General features: G+C 36.0%; 1 pseudogene; it reads right to left on the bottom strand.

Moving 5' to 3' along the window:
* The window catches only part of LOC122145392, an 11,342-nt pseudogene extending 2,845 nt beyond the window's left edge, over nucleotides 1–8,497 (bottom strand).
* Nucleotides 8,498–9,086: the final 589 nt, after the last annotated feature.

Raw genomic sequence — 9,086 nt, 5'->3', positions numbered from 1 at the left:
CGAAAATACACATCGACAGAGGTGGCGGATGTATTACAGTCCGTGGAATGTAAATAACTAGCTAAAGACAGAGCCTGTGTGAAAAGGATCTACCTGTTCGCTATTATAAAATAACACTTCAGTCTTGAGATATTTTTCTGCAATGAAGAAAAACGAATTGACAAACAAACATACCAGCTAGCAATGCATCAGCACGGAACGGAGTTCCTAATCAGCCGAGGCCAATGAGGCGATTTGTGACGGGTCTGACACGCGCCTCAGCTTCCCTCTACAGTATTATTATAAAAATAACACTTCAGGAGAATTTTGCACCTGAAGACATAAAGATGACAAACAACATCAGCAGCAATTTTTTTGGAAGGATTCCTAACTGTTGAGGCCAGAGGCGATATGTGGTTATCGTAGTAACCCTCAAGATCGTACACGTGTGGAGCGTATAGTGATAATTCCTTTGTTTGGAAGGATTGATATTGTTATATGAACCTCTTATTCCTTGGTAGATCCAGGAGTGACGGGCGCACTGCTGTGTTGTCTGTACAAGTCAGTATTAAAGCCATCGTCACAAGATAACAGACCGAGACATCATTTCTCACACCAATGTTATATTAACATAATATATATAGTATTATAGATTTAATATATTATATCTTAAATATTTTGCAGAGTTTTCATGTCTTATTACCTGTCTCGTTGTGGAGTATTCAAGTGAAGCACAAGTCGTAGTAGTATTGTTAAATAAAATATAAAACAGTATGGTTCCGTGCAAAAGTCGTATTCTACTAATATTTGGAGATCCGTTGCAATGTCAGTCTTAAAGAGACAGCGCGGCGCTTAATTATACCTGATGACTTGATATGTCTATTAATGTTAATCATGTTTGATTGCATTCACAGTGCAAGACTATGACAGGGTTGTTATTCCTATACACTGTTATTCACTTTATGTGGGCAATATTTCTTACTATTAGCATGGTGAATAAACTATTAGCCTACATGGGAGTCTAGATGTAAAGTAATAAGTATTTTCGATTAACTGTATTTGTTCGCGTTTGTGCTTGCTTATATTACTTCTTTTTTTACATTTGTCGTTTAACAATTAAATCAAGAAATAGCGCATATCAACGTGTGGTACATACTCGTTATCGTGAAATAATAAGTTTCTTCATAACCATCGAAATACAGATTTTGGTCACTATCAGCCAAGCCATCAATATGTAGGGCTAAAATGAGCATGCCTATTAGCCCACGCAGAAACCACTGTAGGGCTGCAGATATGAGAGTGATTTGGGTTTTAGTCCTAAAAATAGGATACCGCTGCTAAGCCATAGTCTCATACTATAAAAACATAATCTAGTTCTCTAATCTATCTTGCAATTTAACCCCTTTCTATTGCATCAGATCAACAACCCAGCCTACCTTTCCTTTCTTTTAAAAGCTCAGATTACATGCAATAATACCGCCCACATAACAAATGCCACCAGAATCGAAGGCTAATTAAGCAACAACCTCTGGAGTGATTACAGCTAGATATTCAGCCTTCAGCTCTGGATTTTTGTTTCCCCTGCCGAGATAAAGGTTGCTGTCTCCGGTGTGGTGCTGTGTGTTGTGCGGCATTGTGATGATCGTGCTTTCAACGGTATGATCATCACATGTACATGACAAGCAAAAAGGTTCCACAACTTTCACTCTACGAATGTCAAGTTTTGTTCGTCAAGTCACAATCAATATTGCAACCCGTCCATCCTTGATACGTCCAGTCTTTTGTTGTGTGCCATCATGTATTATCAGCCAAGGGATGGCCCACCATTTATGCCTGTCACTTTCGACATACAGCATCTGGCTTTCAAGCTGCCGTGGGATACTTCTAGGCTGTTGACCATGGGGCACATGCAGGTCAAAAACAGTTCTGAGTGCAGTGATACACCTTTCAGCATTGTACTTGGGCCAAATACGAAGAAGATTAGAGCAACCACCTCTATTAATGTGTGCATGTCTCTCTGCATATCGACCAAAAAAATAAAATAAAAAAAAAAAACATAGCTGTGTTCAAAATAGCTTAAGACACACCACAACACACACACCATCCACACACACACACCATATATATACATATCATATATAATACTCATCTATTGCTTATATTACTTATTATGGCACTTTCATCTGACAATTACTGCCACCACCTATCTCTGTTTAGTTGTACTGCCAAACATTTTTCAGTCAGTATTTTTTGTTTTGTTTTTCCAGTAAATATACAGTATATCTAATCACATTACATCCTTAAAAACTAAAAATATTTGAAAAGATAATATGAATTGTGTTTTTAAGAAAATTAAACATAGTTTTTTTATTGACATAAGAAGTTTTTTTTTTTCTTCCGCTGAAAAAAAAAAAAAAAAAGATGAAAATTCACCATTCAAGTGAAAAAATATAACATTTAAAACAACTCAGTCATGGTCAATATTGTCTAGTTCTCTTTCTCTTGTTTCTGACTCAATCTGTAATGAATAAAAGTAAATAATGTCGTATCTGCCAGAGTTCTAAACCATATTTCTCGGTTCAATGGCTGCATATTTGTCATGGTTATAATTGTGTTTGCTAACGTAAGGCTTTCTGTGATTTACTGTTCAATAAACAGATGGCTGGCATGGCTTCTCTCACTAATGATAAATCTTGAGGCAGTGTATGTATGCATGATCTTTCCCAGCACTGGATTCAAAATACCAAACAGCAATTATAAATAAGTAAAATTATATAATTACATAAAATATACCGTAAAACTCTAACCCTTTATAAATGCAGCTGTTTTCAAATCAACTAGATGTTCTTTTCCAGGATTATTCAACTAAGTTGATTGATTTTTGAATTGGATCTGGGCTATGTGCCACAGGATGTTTTAATAGTAATGGAGGTGTACAGTCATGGCATCAATTTGTAGGCCAAACCTGGAAGGCTAATTTTCCATTGGATTGCCACAGGAATTTCCAGCAGGATTTTAGAATGACTGTTGTCCATTACAGTATGTATGCGATACAGCCATACTTAAAATGGTGAAATTAAAGCAGCTAACAAGCTGTCATAAGGACATGCTACATAAGTGTCAGATAAACCTTTAAGACTCCTTCAAATTGTTACAAAATGGTGTGTAAATGAAATATATACACAATCAAATACCAAAGATTAAATTATATGTGGCATTTGCAAACAAATTTGATTATTAACATTATTTAATGTTTCTGGAAATAATTATGTCTGTACAAAAACATCTTTTTGGGTAATTCATAATGAAAAATGAATTGTAGTAACTACACTTACAGCAGATAAATGAATTCTTTTGAATTGTATTCTCTTTTTAATACTACTATTTTACTTAAACACTGAATTACAACTTTGCATCCTGTTTTTTCACCCATAATTTCAAATTCAGCATAATTTCAAATTAATTGAAATTTAAAAGGAACCTCAATTTAGTTTCCAAATGGTGCACAATTCTGGTTCTTGCACTACAAATAAAGCTACCACACTAACAATCAGTTATGAATAAACTCCATCAATAGCTGCTGAGACATGTACATGTTTATACATAGTTATCATGTTTTTAAAAAAGGACTTCTTATAATAAAGGAGTCAAATACAAAGTGCTATACTGGGGGTTTTGTACCCTGTATGTTTAGCATATTAGATAATAACACAATGACCTCAGAGAAATATAAAATTGGAGATGAATCCATTAGCCCCAAAGTCAATTAGTTTGAATCCCACATTCAAATTTCCACAAAGCTCAAGTTTAAAAATGTTAAATCATTGATAAGGGATGAAACAGAAACAAAGGACAAACGTTATTATTGTCAGAATAGAAACGGTTTTATTCTGTCTCAATAATAATTAATGTGTTTTACATTCATGGTAGCCTGCTGGGTTCTGTCTAATAACTGCTTTAAAATAAACCAGATACTCTCCACTATTTAAATATTTATGTGGATAAGAAATGCTTAAACAAGAAAATGTGTTTGGTATGCAAGTGGGTTTGTTCTCCCTCAGCTCTGAGAGAAGCTGCTATACTAACACAGAAATCACACACACACACACACACACACACACACACACACACACACACACCACACACACACACACACACACACACACACTAATACAATGACATTATATCACCAGCGCTGCGTAAACTAATTCAGGCAAAGTAATATCATATGTGATGCGGTATACAATGGAGAAAGCGTAATTTTAAAGTAACACTCTCCAATAATGCATGCATCACATTGTTTTCTATAACATGCAGTCATACAAGACATACCAATTTATGCTATATCAGGGTCTCAGGGTGAGGCCCATGTGCTATTAAGGGTCATAAACTATTTAATGGACAAAAGTCAACATTAAGGTCATGATCTCGCATACCTTATGCAATGTCATATCATGTGTTGGATCACACGGACAAGAGAGCTCTAAAATAGCTACAATACAACTTTTAAAGTATCCTCAAAAGTTTTTTCTGGTTATGCAGGAGGGGTGTAATTGCTAGCTCTGCAGAATTAAGTCCCAAAAGAACATAATAATCAAAAGCACATCACAACTCCAATCATGGCAAAAAATATAGCTGACGGAGGGTGCCAACAGCCTTATGAAAAAAATAATCTCTCCTCCACTAGACAAAAAGTAACAGACTGACAGAGGTCAGATCCATAGGAGAGCCTTCTTTCAAACTGCATGACATGACAATATCAAAAAGCTCCAAATCAAGTACTTTGCATGCATCAAAATTGTCTTTTACTATTACAATTGACAATGTGTTGCCAGTGGGGCCTGATTTTGTTGTGAAAACAGCTGAAACATTCTTCTGGTTTGGAATGATCTGAGTGAAGGTGAGTAAATGACGACAGACTTTCCCAGTTTGAGTGAACTATCTCCTTTTATCAAAAACCAAAACTTTTTTTACAAGGTTAAATCCATATGTTCATGTTGATGGAATATGAAGGAAGACAATGATTTTTAAGATTTAAAAACACTGTAAAGAGAACATGAAGATGAAGAATGTGATACACTGGATTTAAACAAGTCAAACACGGGCCTATAGTTGTCATTCGTGAGAAGGTGTGTGGCCATTTCCATTTAAACAAGTCAAAAAACGAAAAAGATCCAGTCTAACCAAAAATGTAGTAATAATTATTAGTAAAACTGAAATAGGTACCAGCAACACCTGAATAGATACTTTCTTTGCTGCTATATAGACAGTGACTAGCAAAGGAATAAGCAGAATTGTATTTAATGAATTACTACTAGTAACTGATGAATAGCTATTAGTAGCTATTAGTCTCTTGAATTGAAATTTTTTTTAAAGAACAAATGTTAAAAGTTGTTAAAATTGCCCCTAGTTGAACTTCATATTATATAATATTTATTGGCTATCACAGGGTTTATAATGTTTTTTACAGTGTTTACGGATGAAAGCGGATTTACGCTGAGTCTCCTGGTAATAGATCCAAAATATACGCAATATATTCGCTCCTTTTAGCCCCAAAACCACGAACATAGCGTCCACACTGAATCTTTTGTACGCTGCTCCTGCCACCTTAAAGAATAGAACGCTCTACAACGCAGATGGGCGACATACGCTTGCGGTAAACGACACCCGAGCAAAGCACTTGCGAACATACCTTTTCGGTCAGATCATCTGCACTACTGGTGAAATCCTGCCAGTTTTCTTCAGATCACAGTGCGAATGGACGGCGTAGTGAAGCAGGCGGTCGAATATGGTTGCGAGCGGTGGTGCGCTGCCAGCGTGTTATAGATCGCTGTCTCAATCAGCAGCCCGCCCGCAGAAGGCGAATCGAGTGCTAGCCCTACCCCTTAAACCAACGATACTCATCTCCTCCCCTTTTATACTGCAACCTCCTCTCCACAAAGCACGGTCAAGATTACGACGGTGCATTTGACAAGGCAAGGTTGATAATCTGGAATTCATTTAACTGTAAACTGTTAAAATAGGCATACCCTAACACATGAAATATCGCATTCTAGGCTATCTTTATATGAAAATATATTAGTTTTATAAATTGTTCTAACTATTAGATTGTCTAGCTTAAATAATGCATTAATTTGTATATATATATATATATACTATAATATATATATATATATCTATATATATATATATATATATATTGGCCATTCTAGTGAATTGGCCCATTCACGAAGGCCCCTTTAAACACCATTCTGAATAATTCTACAGTTTAGCCAGCCCCCCTCATATGATTTTTCTAATGATCCCAGAGAGGTACAGCGTATTTTTTTCTACTTACAGAAGTACCTGCTGTTGATTAAGCTATATGTCTCCCCACACAATTCCCAAATGACCACAGCAGACATAGGTCAAATAGCTAATTTACGTATTGATTCAGGTCAACGTAGTCCTGTCGATAGTATCCTATAGCTACAGAGTTCACAGTACCACAGTGGTTATGTTTGCTGTATGTTCAATTAATTGTAATTGATTGATTGTTTGTTGTTGTTTGCCTATTTGCCTTTATTCTGCTCTGCATTCAATGCCATTTTGTTTACAACGTTAATGAGGTAGTAATTCCATTACTCAACACAAATGTATTAGAGTACATATACTTATTAAAAAATGTAGTCAAGTAGACAGTAAAAGTTGCTAACATCTTTGATACTCAGTCAAACAACAAAGTAGCCAAAAAGATATTTAAGTACAAAAAACTAACTACATTTACTCAAACAATTTAAACCACTGAAACCTTGCAACAGTAATTACTGAGGGCTAATTATAAAGTGTTATCGTCGTAAAAATTAGCTTCAGCATTTAAATTTAATTGACTACTGAATATGGGTTGGTTTTCAACTCATTTACAAATTATTTTTTGATAATGTTTTTTTTTGGCTATACATGAATCGTATATTTCATATGAAAAATACAGAACATGATGCTGATGAAAAACACAAGAGATAATACTGATCATTCCAGAAACATTTTTTATTCATTGTCAATGCAGTAGCAGTATAAATAGAAACAATTCATTCTAACCATCTGAAGACAGACAATCTGTCGAGAATTCTATCAAACAAAGCAGAAATCATAACTCCCTATATATGTTCAATAAAGACATCGAAAGAATGTCTGCAAACTTGCAGGCATTGTAAAACAGACACAGGAAAAGATACATGAATTTTGAATTAAATGTTTACAGCAAAAAGAAAAAAAAAACACTATTATCATATTTCCCCAATTTATCTTGCACACCAGGTGCTTTAAATAAAGCTTTTTAAAAGGTTCAGGTTGTGGTTAAATGTGCTGTCTGCTGCAAGCTGAGTTTTAAAATACAATATGAGCATGCTAACATTCATCTCTCCATGAACAGAGCTTTGATACTGTTCTAAAGGTGTGTAAAGAGAACCTTTGATTGTGTATAAATGAGTGTATGGCAGATTAAATAGTGTTAATTATATATATTTTTTTTCATCAGTCATCATCATAATATCGTTCTGTTTATTTGATCCTCTACGGACAAGAAGTCATTTTCCATGCTGCCAGAGGCTGCTGGCTTCACTCAGCAGCCCAGCATCTTTGGTGTCATTTTTTTCGAGTGGATTCTTCTTCATTTCTGCCTCAGTGTTTTGGCCCATCTCCCCTATTGATCTATTCCAAAATCCAGAAGCTCATCCAGTTGAGATGAAGCTGATTCCTTGCTATAAATGACATCCTTAAATTCAGGAAACAAAATTAGAACTATCATCAAAACCTGCAATGTGTCATCTAGGAAACGTGAGGCACTAAACTTTGGGTTGTCATCTGTCTCAGTGCAAACCAATGTTTTGGTAGTGGGCTGTTCTTGTTCTGCCTCTTTCATGTCGTGTGATTTTTTTTGGCACGTGATGAGACAGAGCTGTCTACTGGTGAATTGTTGGAAAATGTCAGAAACCCTCATCTCACTGTTGATTTCTTCTTTAAACGGATCCTGAGCTAGAAGTGGCCCTGAGGAAAAGTCCAGCAGCTCTGGTTCTTCTTTAATTTCATTAATTCCTGTCAAACTGGCCTTGTTGTCCAATATTAGGTTACTGTTGTTATTATTGTTGTTTGGCTTGCCATTGGCTGTTTGGCCATCACCATCTGTCACTGTTACCTCTTCTCCCTCATTTACTTCACTTTGCACTTTCTTTTCACTTTCCTTAGTACCATTTTCATCCGTATTATTTGCATTGTCACTCTCCTCATCATTCTTAGATCCTTCTACAATTCCAGTCTCTAACTCCTCTTTTTGACCATTCATCTCACTTCTTACTTTTGTCTCAGTTGCTTGAGTTGTCTCATTATTTCTCTGCTCTGTGGTCTGCTGGCTTTCGTTGGAGGGCTCAATGGCTTTGCCTGTTTCACTGGCATCCTCTCCATCCTCAGCTGCTTCAGGTTTTGGTGCTGGCTGCTCTGTCTCTTGAGTTATTTTAGCATCTGTAGATGATTTTTCTGGCATATTTATGGGTGACATAAGCCCTCCACCATTTTCTATAGGGTCATTTTCTGCTCTGTCTCTTGAGTTATTTTAGCATCTGTAGATGATTTTTCTGGCATATATTAGTTTTTCTTTACCGAGAGTTCTGATTCAACTTGAGGGGGCCAACAGGTTTGACTACCTTCATTTCATTCTCCAAATTAAATGACTTTTTAGGCGAATCGCTGAGGGGTGGCCATACAACTGCTATTTTATTTGCTGGCTTCTTAATGTCATCATTCATCTTTTCTTGAGTCATCCTCTCTATGGTATTGGGGTAATTTTCTTGTGGGCTGTGAGTTACTTTGACATTAAAATCGACAGGAGGGTTGTTTTTCATGTACGTTGTCTCTGGCGAATTTGTTTCTGATTCTTTGTACTCCAAAGTTCTTTGTGGGGCCTTTCTCCAACCCTTCATCATAGTTGCCTTTAGACTTAAACAGTTTGTTTGTAGTGTGGCTTGCAGTACATTCGTCCATGGAGAGATGCATAATTTCCAAGACTGAAGCAGAGAGATACACACAAATATGAGAAATCAGTCATGCACAAATATCAGATTTGAATCTGATAA

Source organism: Cyprinus carpio, chromosome A6, assembly GCF_018340385.1.
Source record: "Cyprinus carpio isolate SPL01 chromosome A6, ASM1834038v1, whole genome shotgun sequence".
Classification (NCBI taxonomy): domain Eukaryota; kingdom Metazoa; phylum Chordata; class Actinopteri; order Cypriniformes; family Cyprinidae; genus Cyprinus; species Cyprinus carpio.
Note: the sequence above shows the minus strand (reverse complement) of the source record. Positions and strands in the feature narration are given on the sequence as shown.